The sequence below is a fragment of the Macrobrachium nipponense genome, chromosome 6 (genome assembly GCF_015104395.2).
Source record: "Macrobrachium nipponense isolate FS-2020 chromosome 6, ASM1510439v2, whole genome shotgun sequence".
NCBI classification, from domain to species: Eukaryota; Metazoa; Arthropoda; class Malacostraca; order Decapoda; family Palaemonidae; genus Macrobrachium; species Macrobrachium nipponense.
The window spans coordinates 127,697,126-127,709,625 of NC_061108.1; the positions used below are offsets into that span (position 1 = coordinate 127,697,126).

General features: G+C 36.0%; 1 protein-coding gene across 1 annotated transcript in view; it reads right to left on the reverse strand.

Annotated features, from left to right (window-relative positions):
• LOC135216163 (osmotic avoidance abnormal protein 3-like) overlaps window positions 1–12,500 on the reverse strand; it is a 156,775-nt gene that overhangs the window by 143,940 nt on the left and 335 nt on the right. The window contains 1 exon segment of the mRNA XM_064251281.1: window positions 12,031–12,500. This exon segment is cut by the window's right edge and continues 335 nt beyond it. The gene's annotated coding sequence lies outside the window, so the exon portion shown is untranslated.

Genomic DNA, 12,500 nt, shown 5'->3' on the forward strand with positions numbered 1-12,500 from the left:
AGGTCATTCAGCGCTGAAAGGGAAATTGAGAGTAAAAGGTTTGAAAGGTGTAACATTAGGAAAACGTCAAAGCAGTTGCACTGCGAATCAATTGCTAGGAGAGGGTGGAATGTAAGATGGAAGAAAGAGAATATGAAAGGAGGTACAGTAAAAGGAATGAAAGGGGTTGCAGCTAGGGGTCGAAGGGAGGTTGAAAAGTACCATAAATAATGCCTACAGTGCACCGCATGAGGTGCACTGACGGCGCTACCTCCCCTACGGGAAAATTGATTTAAGATTCAGGCTGTCAAGCCCAGCGCTCGGGAACTGTCGGGCATTCAGCGCTTAAGACATTAGAAAGAAGGAGTTGGAGTGGTTGGACAGCAAGATAAATATACCCAGAATATTAAGATAAAGTATTATAACCTACAGTTTAAGCAATAATAGTTAGAGAGGCTGGACAGCAGATTGACGATAAGCAGCAGGAATAAAGATAAAGTTGTGGGACCTGATTTTCCTAAGGTTTAATTCAAGATAAAATAATTTACAAATACGTCCAGTGGGAAGGGGGTGGGGGAAAATAGCTCGTTAACTTTATTATTAAGCTGATCTGAGGTGTAGAATGTATATATTCAGAGCTTTGGGGGTATAAATTCAGCCTGATATTTACTTCGTTTAAAGTTTCCCCAAACACTTCCTTTTGAGAAGCGTAATAAAAAACAATAAAATACTTTAAACGAAAAGCCCTATACTTCCCTTAGAGAAGCGTAATAAACAAAAACAATAAAATACTCAACAGTACCTCGATAAATATTCGGGTATATAAGCAGTCTTATAAACTGTGCCATTCTATTAAAAGCGGGTTGCTATTTATTTTACGTTATATCAAAATATTTTAAGTGTTAAAACTTATCTTTTGCTAAACTCACCTATTCACGCCTCTGAAAGTAAGCTGATATATATATATATATATATATATATATATATATATATATATATAGAGAGAGAGAGAGAGAGAGAGAGAGAGAGAGAGAGAGAGAGAGAGAGAGAGAGAGAGAGAGAGAGAGCATTAACTATTTCGTGCACCTACGAGAAGGTTCACAAGTAGTAGCATCAAATGCCCCTGTTTAGTGAATCACGCACTCCTAGAATGAATATTGCCCCTCCCCTAAAATCAAAATGAAATAAAAAGTCCAATTCAATCATTAGATTATGATTTTACATCACAGAAAGTATAATAGTTCCTCTTATGGGTCTGCGAATTACTTCGTCAATGAATTTACCGCAAGAAACGCCTAGTTTTCTAGACTGGGGCACAATACATTATCTAGATCCGGATAAAAAGAAATCGCCAATGATTGCATTATTTGTATGTTTGTATGGTGTTTTTACGTTGCATGGAACAAGTGGTTATTCAGCAACGGGACCAACGGCTTTACATGACTTCCGAACCACGTCGAGAGCGAACTTCTATCGCCAGAAATACACATCTCTAACCCCTTAATGGAACGCCCGAGAATCAAACTCGCGGCCACCGAGGTGGCAGGCCAAGACCATACCGACCACGCCACCGAGGTGCTCCTTATATAAATTAGTAACTTATCGAAGGCTTCTGTTTGTTAAAAAGAAATGCATTTTCACTTTATGAAAAATGCTTATGTTACTCTTCTGATTATCTGTTCGTCCTTCAGCGATCGGCCGTAATTTGAGCAACTATGATGGTCTCTTATCACTTCTTAAAATAACAGATGTCATTCCTTGCTAACAGCAAAGAACAAACTTGAGAAGTACTTAATAACTCACTAAATACAATGGTTGACCTTGTATCTGTTCAGTAAGAAACAACAGAAAAGACACCTAGGTCAAGTTACGTAAGATTTAACAAGGCGTCTTCAAGGTTAGGGAAGGACAAATTTCCTCCTATGGTCAATTACGCAGGGGAGCTTTGACACACCCTAATGACAAACTGTATAATAGGCTGTAAGAGGCCATTCATAAAGACAAAAACCCATAACGCTACTAAAGAAAAAATGTATATACGTATATATACAACATATATATTTATAAATTTATCCTCAGCTGTACAATTATACACCTAAGCTACATACGACGAACATAATTACGGTTGAGAATCAAATTATTATTATTATATATATATATATATATCGAGCTACAATGTCCTTTAATATCTAATTCGCTCTACCTCGGTAAAAGCTTCACTGACGTTCCTGGATTTGAAAGGCTCCATGGGTTTGCGCCCGAGTCCAGGCAAGTCTATTATCGAGAAAAAATTCCTCTTCGGTTAAGCATATATGAAAATATATTAATTCCGAGGTAGAGCGAATTAGATATTAAAGGACATTGTAGCTCGATATATGTATGTGAATCACGGAAATGTGATATGACTTATATATATATATTATATATATATATATATATATATATATATATATATATTATCACATATATATATATATACACACACATATATATATATACACACACATATATATATATATATATATATTATATATATATATATATAGTAATTACACCAGGACTAAATTCACCGAGCTTACAAGTTTCTGATCAATTAAATATATCGTTAATGCTCATAATTAGACAAAACATATAAAGAAAAATGGCAGTTGCGAGGCTATTGCAATCCTAGGCTCTTTTTTGTTGAATTGAAAAAGAACTGTTGCTTTCTTTTCGAGAAAGGCAAAGTTTATTTGTACTTTTCACCCGAACGACTTTTGATTGTATTATCTTCAATGTATTATCTTTAAATTACTCATTTAAATTAAGAAATAGAACGTTCGCCAAATATCAATACGCATGCACTTCAATACCTGGGTCACTTCTACCACTACCGCTACTATTTCTACTACTATTATTTCTACTATTACTATTACGTGAGTAACCACCAGTAGTAGGACCTTTAATATATTCATTTCTTGTGTAAGGTGAGGGTTCTTTCGGAAGGAAAATTCCACAGATTTTTCATGTCTCGTACCTATCACGCAATTCATTCCACGGTGTGCGTAAGCCGTCATAACTCTACAGGACGGAAATCGGTCTTATGCCATGAATGGTAACCGTGTATTTGTAATATCTCTATTGCTATACTCTGTTTTTTTCCATCTGTCCATCCGCCTGTGGTGTTTGCGTGTGGTAACACTGCGTCCCGGGCTTTAGATAGTTACATTCAGCTTATATTCAACAATAATAACAATATCCTATTTCGAATATTAACGGTGTAATTCGCATACAGTAAATTATTAAAACACTTTTCAGTTGCAAATGTACACCCAGATATCCTTTTATTTACCTAAAACTTACACATAGCGTAACTATTTAAAGCCCGGGACGCAGTGTTACCATACAAAAACACCACAGACGGATGGACAGAAGGAAAAAAACAGAGTATAGTGTGTATGGTGTTCTTACGTTGCATGGAACCAGTGTTTATTCAGCAACGGGACCAACGGCTTTACGTGACTTCCGAACCACGCCGAGAGTGAACTTCTATCTTCCACCACTAGAAATACACATCTCTCACACCTCAGTGGAATGTACGAGATTCGAACTCGCGGCTACCGATGTAGCAGGCCAGGACCATACCGGTCACGCCACTGAGGCGCCTATAATATCTGTACGAGGGATTTAAAGCATTTATTAAAAGATGATGATGATTACTTGGCATGCCTCTTTGCTTGAAACTTCACCATCCGGTCAATTTAAATACTGAATATTTTTATTTGGTATTAAAACTCTCTCTCTCTCTCTCTCTCTTAATAATTCTGTCCTACATGGATAGACGAAAAAAAGGGGGTTTATCATTCTTGCCGGCTTCAACATAAAAAAAAGAAAAGAAAAAAAAAAACTATCTTGGCATTTTTGTTTCGGGAACTAACTCGCACTAAACGTAAACACGTTCTTTTATTTCATTTTCAACTTTCTCATATTTTCCAAAAGTCTTGGATCGCTCTGTTAGCTTTGTGAACCTCAGAAATCTTGCTGTTAGGACCTGGCGCTAAGTAATTTGTGCCACCAGCGTCTGGAATTCTATATGGTCACCCACATATTGCTTATCTTCACAGGTCAAGGTAAAAACACGTCGGCAACTTATCGCAAACACATCACAAGTTGAATACAAGTCAACGACTAATTGGCAGTTTAAATAAGTCTTTGACTTTTATTCAACATGTTTTAATGAGTGTGATGAGTTGCCGGCGTGTATTAATTCAGCATTTGACATAGGAAAGGGCATTTTCTTCATTGCAACCTGCTTATGATATATATATATATATATAATATATATATATATATAGATAATTATATCATATATATTACATATATATATATATATATATATATTATATATATATATATGCTGCAAGTTCTCGACTGTCATGCTTGACCCCCATAGTTTTTTTTTAACTGAATTGGCCCCTGCATTCACGTGAACTTCATTTCCCAATACGAGTGACTAACATAATATTATGTAAACTATGCTTGGAAAAAGTAGAAATCTTGGAAATACTTCCAGGTCATTCAAAAGATATCCGACACATTATTGTTGTCGTCTACATAACCATGAAGGTACCGCGTTTGTCAATTTTCCTCTGTTCCACTTAAAACAAAATACTCGAGTTGGAACAGTCATCTTTTTTTAATTCGTTCAATATCAACTATCTCATTCGTATCAGCAAAATTAAATATTAAATCTCGTACAAGGACCTTAAGGATTTCACACCAAGACCTTCGATCTCTTTTTTACCTGAAGCTATCTACTATCTACTCTTTAATTATCTACTCTCCTACTTAATTTTTAACTGAGCAACCACTCTCCCAATGGACTTTTATTGATCATCCTGAACTCAATATTTCATCAATGCCACCTTATTAATGAGTGTAGCAGAATATCAAGATGGAATAGGTTAATTACGATTAATCCACGAATTCTGGCGTTACAGTGTATACAGAGTGAATGTATAAAGGCTTGTATATACAAAAAAAAATTTGTTGTATACAAGGATGGTATTTATAAAATATTTATAAAATCATATCGGCTTGAAACAAAATGTAATGAAAATACGAACAGCTGAGTAGAGGTTTCTTGAAACAATTTAAATACACCATTTTTAGCTTTAAATAACTGATTAACGTCCTATTATATCAAATCAGCTTTGATTAGGGAATGGTAAAAAGAATACCTTATGTACTTGATGACAGTTCTAAAATTCTTAGCACAAATGAGCATTTTTTTCCATTAAACTTCAAGAAAACTTAAGCTTGTTTTATTATTATCATTATTATTATTTTTTTTTTTTTTTTTTTTTTTTTGCTCTATCACAGTCCTCCAATTCGACTGGGTGGTATTTATAGTGTGGGGTTCCGGGTTGCATCCTGCCTCCTTAGGAGTCCATCACTTTTCTTACTATGTGTGCCGTTTCTAGGATCACACTCTTCTGCATTAGTCCTGGAGCTACTTCAGCCTCTAGTTTTTCTAGATTCCTTTTCAGGGATCTTGGGATCGTGCCTAGTGCTCCTATGATTATGGGTACGATTTCCACTGGCATATCCCATATCCTTCTTATTTCTATTTTCAGATCTTGATACTTATCCATTTTTTCCCTCTCTTTCTCTTCAACTCTGGTGTCCCATGGTATTGCGACATCAATGAGTGATTATTATTATTATTATTATTATTTATTATTATTATTATTATTATTATTATTATTATTATTATTATTGTAATAAACAGCGGCACATAGAAGAGGAGACAGGTATGAGATAAAAAGAAAAGGAAATATGGGAGGGAATATCATAAAATAATAATAATAATAATAATAATAATAATAATAATAATAATAATAATAATAATAATAAATAAGAAGAAGAAGAAGCTAGCAGGCCTTGAATTTCGCACAATCAATTAACTAAGTAAAAGAAAAAAAAAAACGTTAAACTAAGTCATTCAAAGGCGGAATTAAAAAGACGAAAGAAGAGCAAGATATAATTTACGCCTAATCTCTCAACCGCCCTCCCCCCTTCCTCTCTCTCTCTCTCTCTCTCTCTCTCTCTCTCTCGTGTGATTGTCAGCTCCTGCGAAGTACAGGTAACGATATCTTTAGCCCCCTTGCGTTCGGAATTATGCAAAATGCAGAATATAATCAGATGTCCATCAAATATATGCCAATATCTCTCCCTTATTAATGTAGGCATTACTGGTGGCATGATTTTCCATTTTCATCACCAAAGAGAGAGAGAGAGAGAGAGAGAGAGAGAGAGAGAGAGAGAGAGAGAGAGAGAGAGAAGAAGTGGGGGTGGGGGAAGCGTTAAGAGATTAGGCGTAAAATATATCTAACTCTTCTTTCGTCTGTTTAATTCCGCCTTTGAATTACTTAGTGTTTTACGTTTTTTCTTTTATTTAGTTAATTGATTGTGCGAAATTTACGACCTGCCTGCTTTCTTCTGTTATTATTATTATTATTATTATTATTATTATTATTATTATTATTATTATTATTATTATTATTATTATTATTATTATTATAAAAACATTCCCTCCCAATAATATATATATATATATATATATATAATATATATATATATATATTCATTTATTTATTGATTTATTTATTTATTTGAAAGGAGTCCTCCATACATGGCTACTTACAGGGACAGGTTTCTATCTCTCTATCATAATTCACTCTAAGAAGAATAGAGCCAATCGTCAATCGAGACAGAATGTCTGTGAAGAGTCACAAATGAAGATAAAAAGAAAATCAAGTGAAGGACAAGGAATAAGGCAGACTCATCAACAAAAAATAAGTTCGTGCCCACAAATATACTCCGTAAATTAAACGTTCATCAAAATGCTGATAAACGCCATTAGCGACGCATAAATTAGACGTAGGGTCAGTCCTTAGAAGCATTCAAGAGTCATTTCTAAATATTTGATCGTATGACCGACTCCTCACATCGATATGTTGGATCTCTACGTAATTTCTGAGCTATAAAACTAATCCAGTTTATTTTTTGACCTTCGCTGCCTTCATAGACTACCTACATTAACATGGGTTAGCTAACATACATCACAGATAAGCTGTTCTTCGCTTTAACTATACTGGGGTTGTGTGCTGTGCATATAAATACAAATATGTAAGCGAGCATACCCTCAGTGTGGAGAGAGAGAGAGAGAGAGAGAGAGAGAGAGAGAGAGAGAGAGAGAGAGAGAGAGAGAGAGAGAGAGGAAGTTGAGCGTTTCAAGTAGGTTCATTTATAGAAGCATCAATATTAAACGATCCAGACTCTCGAAGGGAAGTTCAATAATATATCCAAGATCATTAGAAATAAGCCTATCCTTGTGGATGCCCACGTCAACAATGTTCTATATGCCATCAGAGTAAGTTACTGATCAGAGTTTGTGAAGGACACCAAGCGGGAGAGAATTAAAAAGAAGAAAAAAAAATCGGGCCACCGAAGGTAATCCTATAAAAGACGTTTTTCATCCAACAGGCTCTCACTCGTGGTGTGAGCGTCTCTCTACAGCATTTATAAATAGTCTGTTGCGTTACTTAGTTTTTATTCTATTTTATCTGAAGACGCATCCTTTACCCTATATCACTGGCATTATTACTGCAGTAATGCTGCATGGGTCTAGCATTCTATGAAATAACACATGGGTCTAAGTAACAAAGTCCTCCTTATAGCACAGTTTACGTACATTCAAAATATGCCACAGCTAACGGTAATTTCTTACGGGTGATAAGCAAAGAAGCCTGATTCACTGAGTTATGGTACTATTATTATGATATCATTATTATTTACAGTTACTTGTTCAGAATTATTTTTGTTTTTCAGTTCGTTACACGGCCTGCAATCGTTCATTTTACTACTTCAACAACACTGGTTATTTCGATAGCCTCCCAAATGTATGCCACGTGTCATTGTCAACAGTGCTCCTCCCTTTTGGATGGAAGGCTAATCGCCATCTTTGGAGGCTTCCTTCTTTTCTTCCTCCGCTTTTCTCTCTCACATTAACCTTTACTACTCAAGGACATTCCAAGTCCCGCTCCATCGACCTTCACAAAAAGAAATCAGATGAAATATAAATCAATATCTCTATAGAGCAATATGTAGACTCATATGCCTACTAAGGAATTTGATATTTCGTCAGAAACTGATTCTAGTCAAGTGGAATTTTAGAAAACATTGTCATGTGATTGTTAAGATTATATTAAATTTGAATAGACATGAAAATTTTGTACCAACATAAAAAAAATACACAAAATGATGAACACCAATCAATCAATACGCGCCTGGTTTTTTAGCGTGCTCTCACCATATATATATTATAACTATATATATATATATATATATATATATATAGATATATATATATATATATATATATATATATTCGTCAGCTTTTCTCGGGTCGTTGCTTCTGCTCTGTTCTTCACATTCCATAGGTCATAGCGAACATATTGGCAATATATTATTAATCAAAAACCCTAGGCCTTTCATATATATTTGTGGAAATGTGTCTAAAGGCGCCACACAAGCACAGATATATCGAAAACAACCGGGGCAAAGTATGAATCCATGGTAAAAATGTGCTAGACAATATAGGGTGTCCATAAAATCCCAGTGCCATTACAAGTATTTATTGCTTTGAATGGTACTGGGACTTTATGGACACCCAGCACGTAAGTAAAGCAAGTCAAACACACTTCGGCAACCTATCATCACATACATGCCAATGCCCCGAACATGGTTGAAAACAAGTCAAGGACCGTGATTGGAGAGCGAACCTTTGGCAGCTACTGGTTACTTGTATAAAGCACTGGTTGCGACAGACAAGTCGTTAATTTATATTCAGCCTATTTGTGATGTTTCTGTGATAAATTGCCGTTGTGTTTATGATATGGTGTGGATGCCATCTACCACTTCACCAAGCGCTTACGAAGACTAATATGATCGAAAAATCGAATCTGTAAATGCAATTTTGTTTTTGAAATTCACAAAATACGGGTGTAATTTTAACATGACAGAGAAAAAATTCCTAACATACTGATTCTCTCTCTCTCTCTCTCTCTCTCTCTCTCTCTCTCTCTCTCTCTCTCTCTCTCTCTCTCTCTCTCTCTCTCTCTCTCTCTCTCTCTCTCTCTCTCTCTCTCTGATCCACGTGCTTTCTACCGATATGAACATTCTGGTACACCGTACCTTATCTTTAAGATGTAGTTTTGTATGTGACATATCAATACAATTATATATGATATATTTTTAATACAATGAAGTATTTATTGAGCGGAATATTTGCATGACTTTGAAACTGGAAAAAAATACTTCGCGCTGACAACGGTTTTACTGGCTTTACGAAACTAGGCTAACTCGTAATCGTGGGACACCGTCTGAGTAAGGGCCCTTTCACACTATGCCGTCTTAAGTTGTAAGCCTAGGTGTGGAACTATGACGTTACTGTGGTTTTTATATATTTAAAAAAATCTATCAGCGGTTGTTAAGCAGAGGAAGTGCAAATTTTCTTATTTTCCCATGTAAATCTGAAAATAATTTTGCCGAAAACTTGTTTGGTCAACAATATTAACAACAGTTTCACCAACAACTTTAACAAATGGCCTATAGTTTGGGAGCAAAATGATAAAAGATGACTTCAAGCGTGTTCGTGGGACAGTCGCTACGCAGCAAGGTGATGTGCTATAAAATAATAAAACGGTTGATCTAAGATTTTTGGGAAGGGGCCGGGTGGGAGGGGAGGAGGTAATTTTCCTAGTTATGAAAACCAGAGCTTTTAGTGTCGAGGTATTTTCCGCGCGAGCTGAAATCAGTAAGTACCTCTTATCATACTCCCACCTCACCCACTTAGCGTAGTCCCTGACGCCGAAGGCAGGTGATGTATGGATTCCCCCATACCAACCCACATATCCTCAGTTCACGACTTTGTTGGGCCTTCTCATATCTCTTGAATAATTTTCAATGTGACTCTAGTTCTCTGTCGGCTGGTATTAACATATATTACTTCTTTTAGACAGCAAATGTTTAATCAAGACTCGGTAATACGTAACGTGACTAAGGTTCTAGTGAAACATTTAGGCGCTTAGTTATTTAAAATTAAATAGCCTACGAGTGCACCGAATCAAAGGCCAAAACTAAATTAAGGTTGAGGGGTTGTCACGCGTGCTATTTCTACCGACATCTGATGCCTTTTATATTAAAGAATGCATTGCCATTGTGCAGACTGTTTTATTCCTTGAAGAGTCAGTCACTGTATGTTCCTTTAGAATTGCCCTTAATACTATCGCAATGTACATTTATTAAAAAGATCGTCACCTTCGTTCAGAAGCCATGGCTGTATAATTTCAGTAGCTACAACAAAAGCAAGACATTTGTCTTGTATGCCTAAAACATGCTAGTTGCGAATCATTATAAATATTTTTTCCTTTTGTAGAACAATAGTTGAAAGTTTTAGCATAGGCCAAGCTTGGAGAATGTTGGCTCTTGTGTGTATGAAGTTCGTTATGTTTAGATATAAGTTGACTATGCTCTGAATTACGAAATGTGACCATTTACGGCAAAAACAATGAGGTTCATATAACATCATGAGGTATTTGGTGTTATTATTGGCTGCATGACATCACAATATGCCGAAAAAATCGTTAGTGTGACAGAGCATTTTGTGACCTACCTGCCAAAGGCCTAAATCTGAACATTACATAGTTTTCATCATAGTAATCGACAATGTTTCTCAAAATGTTATTGAATATTGCTCTCCGGGCTTCGGCAGTTATCAGAAAGGTCCATTGTGTGTATTCAAATTACGTTGTCATGAGTGAGTATGTATTGTAGCTTCCTTCTTGTGTAAGCAAAAGGTGTTACTGCATTGAGGAAGATGACTAACTTCGAGGCTTTCAATTCTGTTACCAAATGTTGGCTACGTTACAAAACATTTTTCATGGAGGCTAATAACATAAAGCTACCAAAAAATTCCCTAATCGGAACATAGCCTTTATATATTCCCATTTTTCTTTATGCTTATGCTAATATCAGTTGTTTACTCGAATAAAGCGTGTAAATGACAAAACGTATAAATGACATATAACTAAATGCACATAGGCCTATTCCGCTGGATAAAGTTTTAAGTCGTCCAATAAATAGTATGGCGGCGAGTGTAGGAAGGTGAGAAAACGCGTGCTACCAAATGCAGCTGGCCAACCAATGATGGCGAACCTTATCGCATTCCACATCGAAGAAAATATTGTAGTACCAACAAAACCGCTCTGAACAAGTTATTTCAGTTCTCGCTAAAAAACGAATGCACGCAATATCTTTCACAAGGATGACATAAATAAGCTGAAGATATAGAAAGATACAGAGGGCAATAGTAACCTTAAAATATTACGAAACGGGTTATTACTGTAGGCGGAGACTTGGGAAGTTTATTCAATAAGCTTCGGCCACACGAGGCCGATGATTTCATTTTGTGGGGAAAATAAGTTCATGACAAAAATGCTGCCTCCCGACATTCCAGAATAACACTAAGAGGCAATCCCGTCATTCCCTGGAAACGTACTCGAAACCATTTTTATGGATTCCCCTATTCATATTTGGTCAGCAATCAATAGCCATCATTACCCTGTACTTAAGTTGGGAGCATTGCCTTAAGTTTGTGTGTGTAAGTGTATATATATATATATATATATATATATATATATATATATATATGTATATATATATATATGTATATATATATATATATACATATGTAAATACATACAGAGAGAGAGAGAGAGAGAGAGTTCTACTACCAATAACAAACCGCCATCCCAGTGAGGAATGTATATAATTATTCTTGATATTTGAGAGAGAGAAATAATAGCAACCATTACATCGACAAAGGTGAAGCAGCCGCTTACATGCGACCACACACGCAAGCAATTTCCAATTAACTATATAACCTACCCCTCCCCCCAAAGAAAGCTAGGCCTATTGGCTACCTGTTTTCCACAGGGGAAGACTTACCTTTGTAAAACATACCAGGCGACGACGACGAAATGCAACCGAACTCGAGAAGTACAATTAGATTCGGAAGTGACGCCCTGTCCTTTCGTCAACTCTCGCTATTGATCTCACCATTAACAGGTAGATTCGTAGTAGGTCTCTCCGGTGGCACTTCTGAAGAAAGTTTAAGCTTTCCTTCAATCTGCTCCTTCGGCAGGAGGTGGGAATCTCATTACCGGCCTAGAAGGCCACGGCGCATTCAAGGTCAAGAATATTAATTGCGGCCTTACCCCCTTTACCTATAGGCCTACTTCGAAGTCAAAACTTCTAAATCTAACACAAACCGAAGTTCTTTGTTCTTATTTCCTTCGGAGTCATCGATCAGATTTTCGAGGGTATATGCTTTCGTTAACATAAAATTACACACCGTTCGTGAAAAGCAACGTTTTTTATCATGTTACTAAAGTCATTGTCAGCTCAATTACACATAC